Source organism: Pteropus alecto, unplaced genomic scaffold (genome assembly GCF_000325575.1).
Source record: "Pteropus alecto unplaced genomic scaffold, ASM32557v1 scaffold22, whole genome shotgun sequence".
Taxonomy (NCBI): domain Eukaryota; kingdom Metazoa; phylum Chordata; class Mammalia; order Chiroptera; family Pteropodidae; genus Pteropus; species Pteropus alecto.
In genome coordinates, this window is record NW_006434839.1 from 1,699,759 (window position 1) to 1,724,088 (window position 24,330).

Consider the following 24,330-nt stretch of genomic DNA (forward strand, 5'->3'; position numbering starts at 1 on the left):
GGTTGCTAGGGGTTAGGGAAAAGGGGGACAGGAGTTGTTTAATGGGTATAGAGTTTCAGTTTTGCAAAATGAAAAGAGTTCTGGAGATTAGTTGTACAACCATGTGAATATATTGAACATTAGTGAACTACACCCTTAAAAAATTAAGATGGTAAATTTTGTTATGTGTATTTTACTACAATTAAAATAATAACAATAACAATAAAAAACAGTCAAAATTTTTTTTTAATTCACTAAAAGAATGAAAACACATCTGTAGTTTCCAAAACAATGAAGGAAAAAGAATGTAGAAAATTTTATCAATTTGAAGGAGGATAAGAAAAGAGGCGGGGGAAGAGGATAAGCAGAAAATACAAAATAACTGGTAGAAATAAATCCACCGTAAAGGTTTCTAAAATAAAAGTAAATAGATTACACATGCCTATTAAATGATAGAAGTCTTGAGACTGAGACAAAAATCAAAATCCATGTTTTTGCTTTCTGCAAGAAATAACACCAAAACGAAAGCACAAGAAAAGCTAAATAAAGATATATGATGAATTCATATTAATGTCATACATACCATAATTTAAATCAAAAGCCTTAATGAGGATAAAAAGGGATATTACAAAATAGGAAAAATCCACTAATAATATTCAATAGTTACGAACTCATCTTCTAAAAACCTAGCCTCAAAACATATAAAGCAAAAAACTGATAATATTATTAGAAACAAAAGGAAGAAAACAACTTTAGTGGAAAATTTTTAACTTCAATCAGAAATCAATAGATTAAGCAGACAAAATTAGTAAGAATATAGAACATTGAACTTAATAGGAGACTTGATCAAATGGAGGTCAATACCCTCCCCAAATATAGAACAAAGTATTCATGGTACACTTATAAAAATTGGTCACATCCTAGGTCACAGAGGAAGCCTAAATAGAAAAGTCTTATAAACCACTCTATCTTAATACAATGCAAATGAATTACAAATTAGCCAAAAGGAGACCATTTTTTAAAACTTCTGCTTTGAAAACAGTAAAATGCTTTCCTAAATAACTCATGAGTTAGAGAAGAAATTACAAGATAACTCTTAAAGTATTTAGAACTGAATGACAATGACAACACATAGATCAAAACTTCTGGGATACAATTAAAGCAGTATTTAGAGACATATTTTTAGTCATTTAGAAAAAGAGAAAATATTGAAAATTTGCTCAGTGTTCAAGACCCTAGTAAAAGCATTAAATGGCAAATTTAGAAAGAGGGCAAAAATTATAAAGATAAGTGCAGAAAATAATAAAGAAAAAAAAACAAAATCAAACACTGGTTCTTAAAAAAATGAAAAAGGAGAATAACTTCCAGATAAAAGTAGAAAATCAAGATTAAAATGAAAGATACAAACAATATTATTCATAAAAAGGAGATATAACTATATACATAGGACAAGAATCTTTTAAACATAAGAGAATTCTATAACATCTTTTTGCCAATATATGTGAAAATTTCAATTATATTTTGGAAGAAATATAATAAAATTGACTCAAAAAGCTACAGGAAATTATATCTATTAATAGACACCGAGCACAGAAAATTTTACAGAAGAATTTTACCTCATCATTAGAGAATTCCTATCTTATATGAATTGTTTCAGAAAATTTAAAAAAGAAAAAAAAACAGAACAAAAGGAAAGCCACACAATTAACTTTATGAGGGTAATATGACTTTTATACCAAAAAAAGACAATAGCACAATAAAAGAAAAATACAAGACTAATGTAACTTGTGCACATACATATGAAAGTCCTAAATTTTGCACATTAAAAAAATCACAACAGAATGAGCTCTATCTGGGAAAAAAATGCAGGTTTAATTCTTGAAAATCTATTTATGTTAATATAATACACTAACAGATTAAAGAAGAAAAACTGAGACTAGATGAGAACCTTTATTTTTTTACAGATAATAGAAATTGGTCAAAACTCCATAGCAAACTTATTAATGTTGAATATTTAGAAGCAATCTCATTAAAGTCAGGAACAATAAAAAGAGGTCTGTTATTACTGCTTCTCTTCGACATTACATTGGAAGTCCTAGCCAATGCAATAAGGTAAGGAAAATAAATGAAATTATATGTATAAGAATTGGAAAGAAACACATTCATTCATTGCAAATAAACCACTGTTTGCATAAAAATTCAAGAAAATCAACAAATTATTAGAAAAACAAGAGTTCAACAAGATTGCTAGTTATAAGATTAATGACATAAATCGATAGCATTCCTAGCATCGATACCAAGCCATTTTATTAAAAGACATTAAAATGAACCTGAATAAATGGAGATATATGTTCATGAATCTTAAGAGATGGATAAGAAGAATCAGTATTACAAATACGTTAATTGTTCACATAATAAATCTACAAATTTCAAAACTATTTCAATCAAAATACCAAGAGGGTATTCCTTTATTTGTTTAGATAAACATGGAAGAGCAAAGGGGCAGGAATAATTAAGAAACCTGTGAAGAATAAAACAAACATAATTCATTATCAGATATCAAGACATTATTATAGTAATAATTAGTACAGTGTAAGTGCAAAGATGGACAAATAAACTAATACAACAGAATAGAAACAGGTCCAAAGACGTACAAAATTTGACAGATGACAGATGTATAAAAAATCTGTAGGGATAGTATGAACTATTCAATTATTACTTTTCTGATAATTGTTTATCAATATAGACAAAAGTAAAATTAAATGTTCCTTTTATGCAAAAAATAACTTCAGCTGGATTAAAGATGTAAATGTGAACAAAACTGGAAAACTTTTAGAGGAGAATATAGTAGAATATCTTTATTAAAAAATAAAATTGCTAATATGAGATTTTAAGATGCATAGTTATAATGGAAAATATTTAAAAATATTTCAACTATATTAAAATTGAAAACTTCTCTACTTTTTTATTCCAGGCAGCCCCATCCAGTCTCATGCATTTAAGTACCTTCCAAATGTTGATGCCACCGAATGTTATATTTCCAATCTTAACCTCATTTTCAGATGACATTTAAATCTCTTTTTGAATGTCCAATAGACATCTTACACTTAAGTCCAAAACCGAACTACTAATTTTTTTTAAAAAGATACATATATTTCTTTCTCTCCCAGTTAGTGAGATTTGCCTGCATGTCACAGAAAATCCCCCAATTACAGTGGTTTAAACGACATTGAGGTTTTTCACTCATATGATAGTTCCACAGTGTCACTGGGGACAGCTCCTTCTCTCTAGGTGTTTTGCCACTTTCACGCATGGCCCCTTGGTCCAAGGTGACTTCTCAAACTTTAGGAAGCAGAAAGAAAAGAGGACAATGGATCACGTTCCCCTCCATTTAAAGCACTAGAAATTCCACATGGCCTTAACTAATTGCAAGGAAAACTGTGATCTGTTCTGGACAGCAGTATGCCTAGGAAAAATTCAGAATTCTGTTATTAAGAAAGAGGAGAATCGGTGTTGGAACGGGCAACTAATAGTATTCTACAAACTCTAAGTGAACTCCATATCCAATCTATGAGGAAACAGAAGTTATCATAAATTCCACCATTCTAGCTTTTTCCAGCTATCATCCGAACTAATGAAGTTGCCCTCTAACTGGTCTCCTTTTGAAGCAAACTGAGACTCAAGCCAGGCAGAATGCAGAAAAGAAGAGAATGTGGAAAACTGCAGGGCTAAGAGGAGTTCTTTCTGCAGGAGCCTGCAGTCCTGGAGTTGGAAGCCTTGCGAGACTAAAAAGGTCAGCTACTTTGATACCTCACCCTGGGGTCTGAGCAAGTCTGGCTGTGAAGCACCAGGTCTAGCAGGACTGACTGGGAGTGTAGAACAGTATCCAATACCTTCCCATTAAGAATTCTTTGTCTGATGAAGAAGGAATACCAGCGGAAGGAGATGGAATTAAGGGTGTTGCCTTCCTGCCTGTTCTTAAGAATTACCTCAAGGCTGTGGCCATTAAATTCTGGGAGTGGGGGACTGGCAGAGCACTAAGGCCAGCCTAAGAGCCAAAAATTCTCAGGCTCGAAAACTATTTAGAAAAAATTTTAGCTGTGGTTACTTGCACGTAGAATGATTTAGAAAATGATAATCCAAAACACTATAAGGTTTAAGAGAGAATTGTGTTGATTAAAAAAACAAAAACAAAAACAAAACAAATGGAAAGCAACATGTGGTAACAGTCTGTGGCTATAAAATCATAAAGCTATCTCCGGACCCCCAAACAGTACCAGTGGGAAGAGAAGGGCATAATTTCCAGTGAGAGAAAGATAACAGGCACAGGCTCATCCCAGGAAGAAAGCCTGTGAGGGCAGGGCATCCTCCCTGTTCCTGTCCAGTAGGATTCAGTAATTGTTTAGCAGGATTTGATAATTTCTAAAGATCCATTACTGCTGTCATTTCCTATTCTCCCCTTTCTTGGAGTGGGTCTTTTATTGCAGTTATCCTAGTCTTCCCCATGGTTTGTATGTTAGATATCCTGGACACTAGCAATGTGTCTTTAAGCATATGGATTGCAGGACAATGAGAAGCAAAGTTCATTCCTGGTGGAGAGGGTAGCACTCAGCTAGAGATCCGGGATGTCAAGTTAGACACAGTCCATGGATGAGACTTTGTGGTTGTCTCCCTTAGAGGCAGGTGCGCTCCATGTAGAGGGAAGAAGGTTATGTACAGAAAGACATGAGGTAGCAACGGGTGGTGGTAGGACCCAATCTCAACCTCTAACCCCCGATCTCTTGCCTGCTGTATGATAGAGGCTATAAAGCTCTTTCTGGTGTTCCTTGATACCATTGTAGGAGAAGGAAAAAATTTTCCCTCTATCCTTCTAGGCTGTTGGCTGAGGCCTACCCATAATAAAAAGACAGATTAACAGCAGGGAGAAAAAAAGAGATTTAATTACATACATGCATATGGGCACCCCATAAAAAATACATAACTCAAAGAAGTGTCTAAAACAGGAGGCTCTTATACCTTTTAGAGAAAGAAACAATAAAATGTGAAGAATTGACAAGACAAAGAGGTTTGGGCTAAAATGATGGGGAAGTAACAAGATTTGTTTATACCACCTTCTTGGCCCGAAATTCCCCACCCCTGGTGATAAGGATACCTTCTACCCTGCTGCTACAGGGAGAGTACCTTCAACATGAGAGATTTAAATCCTGTTTGGGGGACACAAAGGAGGGTCAGAGTGTCCTTGTACCAACTTCCTTTAATTTAAATTAATCAATATGTGAAAGTGCCATATTTGGGGGTGACATATTATGAACTCTTGTACCATGTAACTGAGACCTGACTGAAATATAATAGAGATCTGCTGGGGCCTTGAGGGAAGTTTTTGCTTTTTCGATACCTGCTCCTGTTCCTCTTTCTCCCACTTTAGAGCCCAGATTTGAAACTGGAGGTGGAGTAGCCATCTCCCAATCATGGGCAACAAGATAAGCTAACGCACTAGCAATAGTGAGGGAGAAAGAGAGAGAAAGAAACACAGAAAGGAAAGGAGTGAGGGAAGGAGGGAAGAGAGACAGGGAGAGAAAGAAAAAGAGAGAGAGGGAGGGAGGGAGGAAGGGAGGGAGGCAGGCAGGCAAGCAGGCAAGAGAAGGAAAGAAAGAGCAAGTTAAGCCCGAGTCCTGAATGGCATTATTAAATAGCTGTGCCAGCCCAAGACAATTTACTCATGAACTTATTTGAAGACACGACAGTGATAAATCTACATGTTAGTAAATCTATATGTTTAACATAGTAATCAGGGAAATGTAAATGAAAATAATGAGATACCCTTTTATGCTCACCAGATGGTCAGAAATTGTAATGTCAGACCATTTGAAATGGTGGTAAGGAAGTGGAGAAACATGGATTTTCACACATCAGTGGTGAAGGGTAAATTGGTGCCACCACTTTGGAGAGCACCTCAGAAAAAGCCAGTATCACTGAAGATGGGCATAACGATTCCACTTCTAGATATAAACCCTATACCCTCTATTCAGTGCATGGTCTATGGAATCTAAGAATCCCTTGCACTTGTGCGCAAGGAGATATAGACGAGTATATTTACTGCAGCATGGTTTGTAACAGAAAAAAAGAGGAAGAGGAGAGACTTACAGGCCTATCAACAAGAGTATAAACAAATGTTGTTACATTCATATGTCAACTAAAATGAATGAACTAGAGCTTCATAAGTCAACATGTCAATCTCAAAGACAAGTTACAAAGTAATAAGTACAGTATGATATCATTTATATAAATTTATAAAACTAAAAAATAATTCTATATCTTATTTATGGATATAGATATATATAATATATATAAAATACAAGTATAAAAATGCATGAGAATAATAACCTTGTTGTCCTCCTCTAAAGAAGGAGGGAGGATAGCAGCCTGGTGGGTTCACCCTGTATTTTATTTTATTTTTTAATGAAAATTTGAAGCAAAAAGGTAAAGGGTAATATTTGATAAAGATTGATCATGGGTGTCCTGGTGATTTATCATACGATTTTTCTCTGTGTTGATAGTATTTCACAATTTCAAAATGAAAGAAATAAAGGAAAAGAAAGATATCCAAGGCAAATACTAGAACAAGAGTAAGGTATTTTCAAAAAGAAAAACAGACACAGAGGGGTAGTCAGATGGACAGAAATATATGATTAGGAAAAGGACAATCATAGGCTTTGAACACTGCTTAAGTGCTGCAAACCACTGTAAATTAACCCATTCTCCTTCTGTGATTTGCCTGATCAGAGAAAAGAAGAAAAGCCTTTTGATGGTATACTTGAGCTCCAATGTACTTAAGGCATGAACATGCCCAAGAGAATATTTTAGATGCAATTCTGTATTCAACAAATAATGATTAGCCTTTTAATTTATAACAATCTAGTTTTCATTAATACTAATTTAATTACAATAGAAAATAAAACTTCTCCTACAAGCTCTATATCCTCCCTGCTCCTTTGTATTCATCATATAAGTGTTCTGCATGCATCAACACAGGTTTCTAATTATCACTTTATGCCCGTCTTTTAAAACAGCAGAAATAAAGTTACAAAAAAAACACATTTACGTTGTCTTTTATATTTACCTATGCAGCTACCTTTATGAAAGCAATGTGTTTCTTCATGTGGATCTGAGTTACTGTCTCATGTCCTTTTATTTCATCTCAAAGAACTCCCTTTAGTGTTCTTATGGGGCATTGTTTTTATCTGAGAATGTGTTATTTCTCCTTCATCTCTGAAAGATGTATATACATGGATAGAAATTCTTGGTTGACAGTATTTTTCTTTTAGCATTTTTAATATATGATCCCAATGCCTTCTGGCCTCTATGGCTTCTGAAAAGGAATCAGCTGATAATCTTATTGATCACTTGTATATAATGAGTCACTTCCCTCTTGCTGCTTTCAAGATTTTGTCTTTTGATTACGTATTTGATTATGATGTTTCTAGGTCTGATTCTCTTTTAGTTTACCCAACTTGGAGTATCTTGAATGTGTGGATTAATGTATTTCATCAAATTTGGGAAGTTTTTGGCCATTATTTTTCAAATAATCTTTCTACCCTTTCTCTGGCTCTTCTCCTTCTGGGACTTCCATTATGTTTATGTTGGTACACTTGATGATGTCCTGCAGCTCTCTGATGCTATTCATTTTTCTTCATTCTTTTTTCTTTTTCTTTCTGTTCTTCACACTGGGTAATCTCAAGTGAGCTATACTTAAATTTCATTGATTCTTTCTTCTGTGTGCTCAAACCTGCCACTGAGCTCTTCGAGTGAAACTTTCATTTCTGTTAGTATACGTTTCAACTCTAGCATGTCTATTTCTTTTTTTATAATTTCTATTGCTTTATTGATATTCTATACTTGATGAGACATTATTCTCATACTTTCTCTTAGGTATTTAGACATGATTTCCTTTAGTTACTTGAACAATTTAAACTAACTGATTTAAAGTCTTCGTATAATAAGTTCAATATCTGGGCTTACCCAGAGAGAGTTTCTACTAAATGCTCTTTTTCTGTGTGTGGGCTATACTTTCATGTTTCTTTGTATGTCTCATAATTATGTTGTTGTTGTTGTTGAAAACTGGGCATTGAGGTAATGAAATGTGGCAACACTGGAAATAAGATTCTCTCATCTATCCAGGGTTCACTGTTGTTCTCTTTGTTGTGTAGTAACTTTTCTGAATGACTAACCAGATTAATGCCAAACAAAATGATATTAAGGAAAAGTTTTAAAGCATTATGAAGGATAGAGGTTTCACAAGACTTTCTTCTCTTGGCATCCATGACACGAGACTCTTAGTTTTTTACTGCTTTACTGCCTGCTCTTTCTCAGCACCTTTTATAATTCCTATTCATCTAAATGATCTGTAAATGTTAAAGTGTTACAGGTCTCAGAACCTGACTCTCTTCTCTTAAACACTTTGACTCTCTCCATGGTCACACCAGATCTAAGACTGTATAGAAAGCTATCAGACCCTTTTCCAAAAGTGTTGTTCCATTTTACACTGCAATTAATAGTGTATGAGAATTCAAGTATGGTTGATCACATCCTTGTCAAAAGTTGGTGCTATTGTTCTTTTTAACATTAGCAATTTGGGTGGGAGTATAGCAGTATCTCATCACGACTAGTGATGCTGGAAACTTTTTTGTATACTTATTAATCACTTTCTTATGAAGTGTCTGTTCAAATATTTTGCCCAGTTAAATAACTGAATTGTCCTATTACTATTAAGTTGTAGGAGTTATTTATTTCCTGAGCACCAGCCCTCTGTCAGAAAATAATTTTATGACTATTCTTCCAATCTGTGGCTTAATTTTCTTAAAGATATTTTTTGATGAGTAGAAATCTAATTTGCTAATCTTTTCTTTCTTTTCCAGCTTTACTGAGGTATGATTGACAAATGAAAATTATATTTAATTGTAAAAGATGATGTTTTCATATATGCATACATTGTGAAATGATTACTACAATGAAGCTAATTAACATATCCAAGTTACCGTGAGTGTGTGTGTATGTGTATGTATGGGTGTGTATGTGTGTGTGTGTGTGTGTGTGTGTGTGTGTGTGTATGTGTAGAGGACACTTGAGATCTACTCTCAGCAAATTTCAAGCATGCATTAACTATAGTCACCATGCTGTACATCAGGTCTCCAGAACTTATTCATCTTATAATTAAAATTCTGTACCCTTTGATCAATACTTCCCCTTTTCCAATCTATTATTTTATGACTAGATAGGTCTGTGTTCCAGAAACTTTGTGTACTGAGTCACAAAGATATCCTCCTACCATTTCTTTTAGATGCTTTAAAGTTTTAACTTTTAGATTTAGGCTATGATCAATTCAGAATTAATTTTTGTATATGAAATAGTTGAAATAATTGGTAAGGTTCATTTTGTATATGAAGTAGTTGTGAGATAGTTATGGTTCATTTTTCACCCAAGTGATATCCACTTGTTCTAGCATAATTTGTTGAAAAGATTTTCTTTTCCTCATTGGATTGTTTTGGCATCTTTGTTGAAAATCAAATAATCATATAGACATGTCTGTTTCTGAGATTTTTCTTCAGTTCTACTTATCTATTTGTTGATCCGCATACTAGTATCATACTGCCTTGATTATTTTATATTTATAGTAAATATTGAAGTCAGGTAATGTTAGTCCTCCAACTTTCTTCTTCTTTTACAAGATTGTTTTAAATATACTAGGCCCTTTTTGCTCCCATACAAATTTTTTAATGAGGCTTTTGATTAAAAGAAACAAAAATCCAGTAAGATTGTGATTGAGATTACATTGAATCTATAGATATATTTGGAGGAGAACTGATATCTCAACAATATTGAATCAGCCAATCCACTGGGTTTAGGAAAAACCCAGTCCCCCTCCTTTATCTGTCCTTTACTCTCACATTACTACAATACTCAAAACATTCCTGACTCTAGCTGTGTGGGGTTGTTTTTCCCCCACACTAAGCAATTCTTTGTGACACCAGCTAGGTGTCCTACAATTTAACCCAATGCTGACACTACCTACCTGCAAATAACATTAGATCCCATGAGACTGCCCCCCACTTCAAATAACAATTGCAGTAGTAATTCCCCAGGGTACCCACCACACTTTTGTATCACTTGGCTACAATCAGAGGTTCCCATGACCTCCTCCCTCTTAGATATGATTATTTGCTTAGAATGGCTCACAGAACTCAGGAAACATATTTACCTGCTTATTCTATAATAAAGGTTATGATAAAGGATACAGATGAACAGTCAGATGAAGAGATACATAAGGCAAGGTCTGGGAGGGTCCCAAGCACAGGGGCTTGGCATTGGGGTGCATCACCCTTCTGGTCTGCAGATGTGTTTACCAACCTGGAAGCTCTCTGAACCCCATACTATTGAGATTTTTATGGAGGCAACATCACATAGGTATGATCAATTATGAACTTCATTTCCAGCCCCTCACCCTGTCTAGAGAATGGGAGTGGGGATGAAAATTCCAAGCTTTTAATCATGGCTTGGTCTTTCTGGTGACCAGCCCCCATCCAGGAGCCATCCAAGAGCCCACCCAGAGTTACCTCATTAGAACAAAAGATCCATTTATCACCCAGGAAATTCCAAGGGATTTAAGAGCACTGTGTCAGGAACCGGGGTCAAAGATCAAATACTAGAACAAAAATGCTCCTAGCGCTCTTAACACTTAAGAAATTACAAGAGTTTTAGGGGCTCTGCTGAAAACTGAGGTCAAAGACTAAATATTAGAAGAAAGATTGTCCTAGCACCCCTATTTACAAGGCTTTTAGGAGCCCTGTGTCAGGAGCTGGTGTCAAAGACAGACATACCTATCTATCTATCCATCCATCTATCTATCTCTTATTTCACTTTATGAATAAGGTATATTTCTTCATTTATTTAGATCTTATTTCTCTCAGCAATGTTTTATAATTTTCAGTGTAGAGGTTTCATACACCATTTGTTAAATTTATTTCTAAGTATTTTATGTTTTGTAAATTACAAATGGAGTGTTTTTAAAAATTTCATTTTCCAATTATTGGCTATAGTACATAAATACACAATTGATTTTTGTATATGACTTTATATCCTGGGCCCCTGAAAAATTTACTTATTAGTTTTAGTGGTTACTTTCTGGAGTCCATAGGATTTTATTCTTATTCAATTATATTATCTATAAATGAATACAGAGACTCAATATATCCCATTAATATTCCAATCTCCTCTAAGTTTATATGTATAGTGTGACCTCTTCCCTGGGCTCCAGACTTGCATACATAATAAATTCTTGACATTTTCCCTAGGCTTTTTAAATTTTTCAATGTCTTTAGATAAAATTTATATAACATAAAGGGGGTCAAATATGTGGTGACAGAAAGAAATCTAACTATGGAAGGTAAACACACAATGTAAACATATATATGCCTTACTGTTAAAGTGTACAGCTGAAACTTATTAGACTTCGTTAATCAGTCACCATAATAAATTAATTAAAAATTGTTTTAAAAGATAGAAAGCCCACTAATTCATTTTATGAAGCCAACCAACTTTAAATCCGAATTTAATAAACACAATACCAAAAAAAAACCAAAAAGCAAAAAACAGGAAACTGTAGACCAGTTTCATCTATGACTATGGATATACATTTCCAAGTTTATGAATATAGATACATGATTCCAAACAATTACATTTAATCTAGCAATGTAATCAAGTAAGGTTTTTTTGAGGTGGTTCAATAACAGGAATTCTATTAATATAATCCATCGTATCAACTAATATGAGAAAAACTACTATATGATCATGTCGATAGGTACTGAAAAGATTTTTAATAAAATCTAGTCCTAATGAAAATTCTACATAAAATAGAAGGAAACTCTTACTATAATAGAATATTTACCAAACCCAACAGGAAATATCCTAAATAACAAGACACCAAGACCATTCTATTTAAATTAAAAACTAGTCAGGAATGCTATATCAGCATTATTACTTAACATTGTCTTAGATGGTTAATATATTTATTAAGAGAAAAAATAGTATACATATTAGGGGAAAAAGAAATAAAACTCAAGAGGTGCTAGTAAAAAAAACTAGAATTAATGAAAATTTGGTAAGATCACTGAAACGTAATAAATATATATGCTAATGGTTTTTCTCTATTCTTTTAATAAGCATTTAGAAACGGAAATGAGGTGAAATATTCTATTCACAATAGGAAAAAATCTAAATCACTTAGAGATTAACTTGACAAGAAAAGCACAGAACTTAAATGAAGAAATAATATCTTATTTCAGAACATAAAGCAAGCTCTGACAAAAGGAAAAGCATTCATGTTCTTGGATGAGAATATTAATTTTAAAAAGTCAATTTTCCCAAAACAATGTATAAATTAGTAAAATAGGGTATGAGTGAGGGTTGGAATTAAATAAAAGAACTTTAAAGGTTATATGTTAAATGACTAAGTATAGCAAAGGAAACAGTGAAAGGGGACTTAGCAGATATTAGAACACACTGAAAAGTCACTTACCAAATCATTACGGAACTCTAGAAGGTTAGACAAACATATCTATAGAATGAAATGAGAATCCAGAAAGAAAGCTCAGGAAATTCATGAAAAGTAACCTGATAAAGGTGTAGTTGAAATCATTGTGGGAAAAATGAATTATTTAATAAATGGTGCTGGCACAATTAGCAATGTATTTAAAAGAAAATAAACATATCTCTATCTTGTGTGCCAGATATAAAAAGAAATTACAAATAGATAAAATACTTAAAATCAATCGAAAAACAAAACTCTTGAGGGAAAAAAATCTAGGAAAATATATATTTAATCAATAGGTAAAGATATTGGAAATTCAGAAGGTATAAAAGAAAAAACATTTATAATGCTATAAAAGTTTTAAACTTTTATATGAATAAATGTAAAAGAGATATAATTTAAATAATAGATAAGTGATAGATTCGGAGATATTTACAACATAGAGGACAAACATTCAATAACTATAATATATAATGAGATCTTAGAAACTGAGGCAAAAGAGAATACAAAACTAGTAGAAAAGTGGGTAAATATATAAAGAGAATTCATAGACGAGAAGAATCTAATGACCAATAAACACATGAAAATACAGTAAATTCACTAGTAGTCAGGGAAACGTAAATTAAAGTAACAATGAAATGTCACTTTAAGTCTATTTGTCAAAAAATTTAAAAAGCGATAATGCCTATTGCTGGCAAGAATGTGGGAAGGAGATTCTCAAATGTTAGTGGAAATAATAAGTATTAGAGCCTTCTTATAAAACAATTGGCAATATCTATTCAAACTACATTTATTTGTACCTTTTTCAAGCAATGCCACACCTGCTTTATATCCCAGAAGGGTAAGAAGCATCAAAAGAGAAGATTACACATAAAAGGATTTTTTCTTAAGCTTTGTTCATTGTAGAAAAAATAGAGCTCTACTAGTTGACTTTGAGGAATTACCATGGATTTTTGGTATTACCAAGTGAAAAAAGTAAGATGCCCAATGTGGTCAATTTGCCACCAAGTGACCAATTGGTCTCTTCAGTGATGGTTGTCATATCAGGGGCTCAGTGTTGGTCTCTGCGGCAGTAGCTAGAGAAGCCTTGGCAAGTGGGAGGCCATGCTATTGGGCCCATGTATAACCTCAGTGTCTGCTACCAGATCCAGTTTGCTCATGTGCCCATTGTGTCAGCCCTGGGATGTCCTGTGACATAGACTGGCTGACACCAACTGGCCTAATCATTTAGACTTCCTTGTATCTGATTTGTTAGCCTTTTCCTTCTAGGGCCCTGTTGCCCAGGAATCTGCATGAGTTCTCATCTTGGCCTGCTTTTCCTTCTACATAAAGTAGGTAAACCAGTTGTACCACTCATAGCTCTGCCTATTAGGAAGATTTCCCCTGCTTAGTATTGTTCAAGGCCATCCTTAAATGTAGATGTAATTTAGCCATATACATATTCAATTTTCACCCATGTACCTAGCTAACACATCTGTGAACCAAGTTTGAGCTTTTCTCTTCTCCTTTAGCTAGTTGGACTCCCCCCACGACACAGCCATAAGTATGAGGGTAGGGGTACCTGCGCCACTGTGGTGGGTAATATGGGGATCTAGGCTACCTGTTCCTTCCCTCTCTGGTCCTGCTCAAGTCTTATCCCAAATATCCCATTTCAATCTTTTGATGAACTGCTGCTGGGCCCACTAAACTTTATAACTTAACAGGTCTGATGAAACCCCTAACGTGCATTTCTGGACCCATAACTCCTTGTTCCCTATGGTCAAATATTTTGTCTCCATCACAGTCCGGTAATCCAGAACATGTTTCTCAAAGGTGTATAAGTCTCCTCTTCAGATGGCATGGTCTCGTTCCAGAATGGTCTGCACAGTGATTCTCCCAATGGAGCTTGGTTTTACTTACTTCAAAACTCAGGTATGACTGAGAGTTGAGGAAATGAGAAACCATCTAAATAATAGATACTATACTATAATGAGAATCACTCTATACTAGCTCATGGTCCTTGACCCACATACAAGGCACTCCAAGCCTTCACATAAATGGGCTACTGGCTGGCATGTGCCACCAGTACCCCAAATATGCTTGAATCTGGAACACTGCTTAGACTTCAGCTGGGCCCCTGCTGTAAGGGAACATAAAGATATCTGGCCAGAGTGGTATAAAACTAAGTAACCAGGATTTCCAGATGTTATCAGACCAAATGAATAAAATGAAGATATAGTAAGTCGAAACTCAAAATCACAATGGCTTGAGTCCCCACCAATTTGATAGTTTGAACCTCAACAGCCCATATAAAGCAGCCTATAATTTTTACTGGGAATCTTTAAAAAGGATGCTTCCTAGGACCAGGCAGCCACATTGCCCAATTCCAGGGGGTGCAACTGACACTGTATTCTGGGCGAAAGCCACTCCCTGGAGTACAACTGAGATTCGCATTGAGTAAAATGTGAATGGTGTCCCTGGAATAGTATAACATTGACCCTTTGCCTTTCCCTTCAGCTGTTCACACACCAGTTCCCACTCAGGACTTATCGGTTCTTCCTCTGCTGCCTCAGGTGTCCTTGACTGTTGTCCACTGCCCTTCACACTGCCTGAAGGAGAACCACTGATGTTTATATTGAGGGCACACTTCACACACTCCTCACTATTTACGTTAAGGATGCAGGCCCCTGATAAGCCCAGAATCATTGTTTGCATTGCCAGAACTGGGCTGGGTTCTGTGCAGATGTGGGGAGAAAGACCTGCTCCCTACAACCATGCATTTTGCTTCCCAGATATTCAGGCCGAAACCTAACAAAGTCTCTCACCAAAGTGTCCCATCAGCTTCTCCTCTCCATTCATTCTTCAACTCCTGCAAGAAACTCTCAACGCTATCCCTACTAACAATAGTCTGCCTTAGCCATGGAAATAACAACTGCCTTAGTATAATCTGTCTCAATGCAACATCTCCATATGCCTTCTCCAACCTCCAATCAAAAAGACAAAGAAGCATATATAAATCAAAACAATATCTGTGATTATTTTAATGGTGGCTGTATGTATGCATGTATGCATTTGAGGAAAAAAAAGGATTGGCACTACTTTATTCTAGAAAGAAAACTTCATTACTCAATTTTTAAAAATCTTTAATTTACTAAGCATATTTAATATTTCCAAAGCTATTTCCCTATGATCCATTTTCCCATGAAGACTAATTAAATAAATCACATCCAAAGATGTGCAATTAGTTCTTTGTATGTTGAAAACTTGACAATGAAATAAGTCTTCAGGGACAAAGAAAGGAAAACTGGTTTTGCATCTCACGTAAGTTCAAGTTTCAAACATCCAGAAAGGTTAAATTACAAGGACAAGTTTCTCAAGGAAAATTACAATGGCCTTGAAATAACTGTTCCAGTTCCACATTATTGAGAACAATTTCATACTGTCTATTGCTCATAAACGCCTGTAACAGGCATGTCAATTCAACAAAGGGAATAAATAGATAACTTCAGACTTAGTAAAAATAAACTAGTTATAAGAAGATGGATGATCCTCACCTTGGATACTTCAATATTCAGCCATGTAAGTTCTTAAAGCGAAAGGCTTTTCCATTTCTTTGTGTCAATTTTGCCTTTAACTTGTTCATTTTTAGCTAGAGATCTCTCTAAGCACTCTTCCACATAGGGTTGAAAGTTTCAACCTTGATCTATATATTCAAAAATTTCTACAAGTAGAGTAATATTATGAAGCTTCTATATTTATCAATATTCTGTAAACCAGTGGCAGTAAAATTCAGCTTCTGGTTGAGTCCAGCCTGGCTGTCCACCACCACCACCACATCCCTGCTCCACAAGTGATCTCTTGCATATAACTTTTAAATGGCAGTTTTAGCCACATCTTCTCTTCACTGTTTCGAAATCTTTGGACCTAGTCTCATCTAGAACAATGTATTGCACTTATAATAAGTTTGGAATGTATTAAATAACAAGAAATGCAAAAATGATGAAAATATTCAAGCTTCTCATTAAAGTGACAGTGTTCTTGGCTCCTTAATTTCCTAACATCTAACTTTTTTCATTATTTTAGCAACTAATAATCTTTCCTAGAAAATGAATAATTGTCCTATAAAAATCAGGGATGATATGTTTATACTCATGCAAGATATGCTCATATGAAAAGTGCCACCTATAAAACCACACTAATTCTGCATAGTGTGAGAGAGATGCTAATATATATATATATAATAAAGGGTCTGATTAATTAGGACATTTGCCTCTCAAAGCTATTGTCACTTTAATATAAAAATATATAAACTTTGATCAATATACATACTAGTAATTTGAATCAAATATATTTATTAAAATGTTATATTAAAATTTGACTTAAATTATCTAATATTGATTCATTAAAATAAAAGTACAGGGAAGTGATCATGGCAGATGTTGAAACCAGAAATTCAGATCCAGGAGCAAAAAAAACCTGCTAAAAAAGTACCAAAGTAATAAATAAAAGAATTCTAAAAGGGAAAAACCCAGATTTTCTTTAAGAGGAAGAAAAGATGTGAAGAGATAGACATTTACTGATCTATTATTGAAAAACTTCAGGAGTAACTGAATTCGGTTACTAAAAAAAAAATTGGGATCAACTCAAAGATTTTTGTTACAACAGAGAATATGGAATTAGTATTCATCTTTAAATAAAGAGAGTCAAAAGGCATTGTCACAAATTGAAATTTAAAAAATACAGGATAAGCAGTTGTTGAAGCAGAAAATGAGGATTGTAGAGGTCAGCTTGGGTCTTGTGGAGTTTGCAGTATCTGTGACACATTCAGGTGCGGATAGCTAGTAGGTAGTTGGAAAATGAAGGTTGAGGCAAGGTGGAGATATCTAGATGTGATACAGATTTAGAAGTCTTCATTGTAAATAAAACCAAAGGGATGGGTAAGGGTGTAAAAGTTCTGTAAGAGAAACGGGCAAAGGCTGGAGTTGAGGGTTATACAATTAAACTGCAAGTGATGAAAAATGACCCCAAAAACGAAACCAAAAACTGATCTTTTATGAGGAGAACCAGCAGTATGGGGAGTCATGAGAAAAAGGATGAAGCCAACAGCATCAAATGCAAAAAGAGGAGTGATGCTTCATACTGTGAGGTAGGGAAGAATAAGAATGAATAAAAATGCACAGAAGTTTGTACTTGGGGGAGCTGGAAGCTAGAGAGTTCACATCTTAAAGCCTCTATTTTCTCTGTGAAGTAGGAAGCAAGATCACACAGAAAGGTTTCCATACCTAAAAATCAAAGACAAAAGCAACACAGATTTGAAAATCGGCATTAGAGACATTAAACACAAAAAACAGTCACAGAAGTTCAGATGTCTGTAAAAGCTGGCCACTATCAGAGGTTTGCTCTTCAACAGTTTGCTGTATACAAGGCTCTCCCAGAGCAATAATAAGTGTTAAAATGAAGAAACAAAAAATCTAAGACTCATTTTTATTCGGATAATATAAAAGCCTAGCACAGTGTCTGACACTCAGTGGGTATGCAATAAATATTTGTTCAATGAATGAAGAAATGAAGAAATGAACAATGAGACACCATTAGAACATCTTAAGCACAAGATACCAGGACAGGCTCTGCTGTAAATGTTTATAATAAAGCAATGTGTATTTCAAATACACACTTAGTATAATACTTAGAATTTAAGATATGAGAAAATTGATACTTGATACATAGAGATACATTACAGGGTCTTATTAAAACCTGAGCGAGAAACAGCAACAATTTTGTCTCTTTTTATCTATGAATCTATGAATCATGATGCAAAATGGTTTAATTCTTATGTATCAGGAAACAAAGGCATTATCAAACTAGATTTATCAGGAGTAGATCCTAGGTATATAATGCAAGAAAAAGGAAAAATTTAATGCAATATTAATAGTAATAGATGCCTAACAAGTTTTTAATTGCCCGAAAAAAAACCATTTATTTAAAAAATCACAATGTTTTAGTACCATATGTATCACTTTTATATAATAAATTTCCTCTCACATTTTTTGAAAAATCTCAAATGTCCAGAAAAGTTAAAAGAATAGTATTACAAACATATTACTATAGCCTTCATCCAGATTCCTAAATTGTTAATATTTGTCATGTTTTCTTTATCTCTACCTTCATTTTTTCTGAACTATTATTTAAAGTCAGTTGCAGACATGATGACACTAAACATGTCACCATTCATCTTATAAAATCAAGGATATTAACATTAATTAAAATAATTAACATGAATTCATCATTATTGTTTAATATATAGCCCATGCGTAAATTTCCCCAATTGTCCCAAAACCTATACTATCCTTATCCAGGATTCAGTTGTTTCATGTATCGCATTTGGTTGTTAGACCTCTTTAATCTCTTTTAATCTAGAATAGTACCCTTGACTTTCTGCTTTTGATTTTTTATTTTTCATGATATTGAATTTTTGAAGCATTACAGTCAGTTGTCTTATACAATGTCCCACATTCTAGATTTGATTGTTTCCTCATGGTTATAGTCAGGTTAAACCTTTTTTGGTCCAAATACTACACAGATGATGCACCACATCAGGACTTACATAATGTTGAATTGACCTCTCATTAGTGATGCTAAGTGTAATAGTTTGGTTAATTTAGTGACTGCCAGATGTCCCCATTATAAATTTACATTTCTCCTTTTATAATTAATAAGGGGTCTGTGTGGTGGAATTATAAAAGCATAAGACTGTCCTGCTCCCCAAGTTTCTTACTCAATAATAGTTGTAGCAACAATAAATGGTTCTGATGTGGAGTAATACTACATTGGTGGATTTTCTAATTCTACTATGTCCTTGCTCCTGAGTATACCAAGGCACATCCTGTACAAGCTCAATTTATACATTTCCTGCCCCAGATCTGGAATCAGCCATTTCTCAAAAGGGCCTGCGTTACTTTTAGTGGAGAATGGTATTTCAAAATCAAGATCCAGGCATCACGTGTACTTATTGCTACTTTTTGGCACTTCTTTCAGTGAGCAAAGCTAAAACTATATGAATCCATATCTGTGTCTACATCTATATACATATAATATACATACAGTATATAAGTATATATGTACTTCATTTAGTTTATATATTTATGCTTATAAGTATATATACTTACTATATATTTCTAGTTCTATCATTCCTTCTCTATTAACCAGCATGTTCTTTTAAAAATTACACAATGTGTCTATGTATGTGTGTATATGTATACATATTTTTTTCTCTTCAATCCTACATTAATACTGCTATTTCCAATTCAAATCTAATACCACAGGGTTAGATTCCTCAATTTCTGTGTTCCATACATGTTTCTTACTTTTTCCACATAAAAACCCTGATCCTCAACATCAATATATGTATTCATTTGCTCTTTCCCCCCTAAAATACAAATCGTTTCAGAATTACAAAACTAATAGTGTTACCCATTGTAAACTTTCTAAAGTTAAAGATTTATTTGTAGTTCATTTTATTCTTAGAATATATTCCAGTGAGTACTTAATCAGAAGCAGAAGCATTAGAAAATATAAATAATATGGAATTTATTACAGGGATTTGATCTTACACAATGTGGAGCTGGTTAAACAGTCTATGTGAGGCTAGGTGTCTGCTGTTGAAACCTAAAATCCTCGGGGCAGATAGTCAGGGAGCGGTAGAAGCAGGGATAAAGTGCAGTCTGAGGGGTTAAACCGGAACCCGTGAGGAGGGACTGCACTCCAAGTCAGACTTTCACTACCTTGGGATCTCAGCACAACTCCAGTGATGTGGGTCCTTCAGGAAAAGCCAGCACCCTTCACCGCAGAGTTAAACGTGTAACCCACCGAAATGGTAGCAGCTATTATCATTTCCTGCTTACAGAGGAGAGCTGTTGCTCTAATTGTTACCCTCGCAAATGCATTTCCATGTAAAGAGAGTTTGCTCTGGACCCTTTGAGGGGACATATTTAAGGAGTGGGTAAGCAAGTCTTACGTGATGGAAGAGGATTTGGGGAAACATTTCGGTTTAGCTAATTTGACACAGTGTAAATCAGAAAACTATACACAAAAGCTACTTGAATTATTTTCTGTGTAGTTGTGTTACCAGTTTGATATACAATTAGGTTCATTTGGTTAGATTTTACTTTTCCCATTTACTTACATGTCTCATAGAGTAAAACTATATTAAAAGATATACTCAGAAAAGTCTCACTCCCAGAGTATCTCCTCCACTATGTTCTTACCCATCCCTTACCAGGTATGAGAGAGACAGATATACAGTTGCCCCTTGTTTTAGGTACGATTTATATATATATAAATCCCCTGTTTCTCGCCAAAAGGTAGCATAGTGTATATAGTCTACTGCATATTGCAATACAAGCAAACTTAAAAAATTTTAACATCCCAAATCACCAAATTCAGAAACAATATTTCAAAGAAATCTTATTAACACACCCAAGGATAATATAAGTAAGATGTTACAAGATGAAATAACACACTGATATAAATATCTTTTGGTAAATGTTAGAAATATCTCTCATAAATTTCATGACTCTAAAAGCAAGGTCTTTCTTCAAGAATTACAAAGTATGAGAAATGTGAGTTCAGTGGAAGAGAGAACAATGCTAAACAGACTAAAAAATCTAGACTTGATATAATAGCATTTTATTTAAGAAAATAAAGGGTTTTTGTTGACTGCAAGCTTCATGTGCACCAATAATCAGGTGGGGTTGCTTATATGATTTTTTTATTGTATTAACAAAAGCACGGTTCCTAGGTTATTGTAATCAGAAATTCTATTCTTTGTTGGTTGGACCAAATGTGAAACAGTGTTCAATTCACGGGACCATGTTTTAAGAGGAACACTGAAAAGAGTACACAGAAAGAAGGGAATATGTTTTGAGGAGAGAACTAAAGGAAACAGAACTTCCTTCAAATATTTGAAAGCAATTACACAGAATAAGAAAAAGGCTCATCTTGTATTCCTCTGGAAGGCAAAACTCACGCCAGAATATAGATATCATCAGAGGAGGACTTCAACTTCAGAAAAAAACACTGTTACAGTTAAATGTACTGCATTGGTGAGGCCCCATCACTAAAGGATGTGGGAAGGCTGTACTGAGTCAACTCTATAATTCAATTTTCTATTCACACCTAAATAGCTTGAGAGTAGCTTTCTATAAAATAATATAGTATGTGTTATTCATAATGATGACCCTGATTCATAAATAAAATATTAAACTGTTAGCTATACATCATTAAACATGGTTGGAACTGTGAACACTTTCTAGACGCTGCTGACTTGTTTTCTAGTCGGTGACCACATTCAGACCCGGCTGGGTAGGTCCGACTGACAGCTAGGACTATCCATTGTCTATTAGAATTCAGGATTCAAAATAGAAAAGCTTATTGTAAATTAATTCATCTCCTAGGAAGAAAGGGTTAGATATATCAGCAAGACATCTTAACAGTGTCTCGGTCATCAACTGGAGCAACGTTCTAAATTGTGCTTCTCACCTAGATTTGTTTTCCAGCTTCCTGTGAATACATGAATGCCTTAGGGGAAAAGGGGATTGTGAGCAAAACCTAAAAGAACTGTGTTGACTAAAATGTCTGTAAGACTTTAAAATGCAAGATAATACTTCTTTGGTGCCCACATGACATAACACCACCGGACATGTTCTTTCTCTCTGCTCAAAACACAAACTGGCTTGGGATCCAAGAATACAGTGCCACTGTTTTGTGTAGAGGGAGGGTTTCAGCACATCAGCTCTGCCTATGGCAGCATTGGGATTTGGAGGGAAGTGCCCAGAAGGAGAGGGGTAGGATATGTCCAATGGCCAAGGGCCTACATTTACTTTTGCATGCAATAGGGCTTCAGAAGCTAAAGAAAGAAGGTAAAGTCTTCTTCATGAGCATACTAGGCTATGCCTTGGTGATTTCCAGTAATAAAAGGGGGAGAATTCTCTCTAGAAAAGGTAGCCATTTCTACAGAGTAGCCAGTTCATTATTCTAAACATGACCTGCCTGTAAATTAAACATGCCTGTAAATTCTTTGACACTTCTTCCATTGATAGGTAGGATCGAAATCACCCCTTCTTGAATTTGGACTGGGATTAGTGACTTACCTGTAACCAATAAAATGCAGCAAAAGTGATGCTGTGTGACTTTGGAGGCTAGGTCATAAAATGCAATACAGCTTTCACCTCCTCACAGGAATACCAGCATTTGGGGCTCTCAGCCACCTTGCAAGAAGTCTGATTACCCTGAGACGAACATGCTATGAGGAAGCTCAAGCCACATGACGAGAGTATGTTTAGGTATTCTGGGTGACTGACTCAGCCGAGGTCCCATCTTCAACCACCAGACATGTGAGGAAATATGCTTCCTGATGATTCCACTCCCGACCCACTGAGACACCCTCTAGACACTGAGTCCTCCCAGATGAGCAGAGATAAGCCATCTTCCCTATGCCTTGTCTGAATTCTGAGAGGGTAACTTTATATTTTATAAAGGGCAAACCTATAATGTTTGATCCTCACAATGATATAATTAGGTACGTTGGACTGGCATTATTATTACCCTAATTTTATAGATTAAAACAATGACAACAACAAAACTGAGATCAGAACATACCCGCTTTGAGATTATATAGCCAAGATGTGGCATGATGACACTAAAATTCTGATCTTTGGACTCCAAAGTTTATGCTTTCTTTATATTTTCCCATCTGGATACTGTGGGGCCTTGGAATGGCCTAGAGAAATCAAAAAAGATATATTTGAAGACAAGATCAGAAAATGCTGAATAAATGGAAGCTAACAAGAATCAATATTAAATGGATATCAGCCATCTTGTAAAGAAATAACCATGTAAGATATGATGGCCATACCAATCTGAACAAGCCCAATCCCATCTTATCTCGGAAGCTAAGCAGGGTCGGGCCTGGTTAGTACTTGGATGGGAGACCACCTAGGAAGACCAGGAGCTGTAGGTGTAAAAAATAAAAAAATAATAAGGGATTGTAAGCTAACGAGGTCCTTGCAATTTGTGAGGTCAACCAAGGGTTGCCTTGCCTTAAAAAAAAAAAAAAAAAATCGAACCAATGAAAAAGTAAATTTAGGACTTTTAACATTATGAGAGTGTTTTAATGATGTCATATTTTCAGAGGCTGCTTTAAAAAAAATGAAACAGGAATATTAAGAGAATTTAAAAACCTGCCAATTGTGTTTCTGATGAAATCAAGGGGAAAAGGTGCCATGAGTGGCTGATGGTGCTATTTCAGTCCGCTCCGAAGTATGTCCTCCTAGTAAAGAGCGGCAGTTCAGACAATAGCTAGATGGCATTACCCCTTACGCTCATCTTCATTCATTCTACTTTTGCCAAGGCAGCTCTTGATTTAAATTTAGTCCCTCAAGGAGAGTTTCTTGGGAAGAGAAAGTACAATGATACAAAACATAGCATGTTCATTTGATAGGTTGTATATTTTTCAGCGTAGAGGGATACTATTCTGATTAACCAAGCAGTCTCACACAACTACTTACCTTTGGACTAAGGGTCAGCTCCCCTGGGCTCCTGGTGACTCTATAAATATGCAGACATCCTGCTTCAGAGGTCAGCAGGACAGCTTTCTATCTCTTGAATCATCGTGAATACAATAAAGAAGTCACTGGTAACTTCCCCCCTTATGGGAAGTACAAAAATGCAGAGGCCTCTCAAAGCTCCTCATGACTTGACATTCAGGTTCCTTTGGTGACTATCTTCCGACC

The 24,330-nt window shown here is 34.9% G+C and overlaps 1 pseudogene; it reads left to right on the forward strand.

Annotated features, from left to right (window-relative positions):
- The first annotated feature begins 23,439 nt into the window (after nt 1–23,439).
- On the forward strand, nt 23,440–23,558 carry LOC112478792 (annotated as a pseudogene).
- The last annotated feature ends 772 nt before the right edge of the window (nt 23,559–24,330 follow it).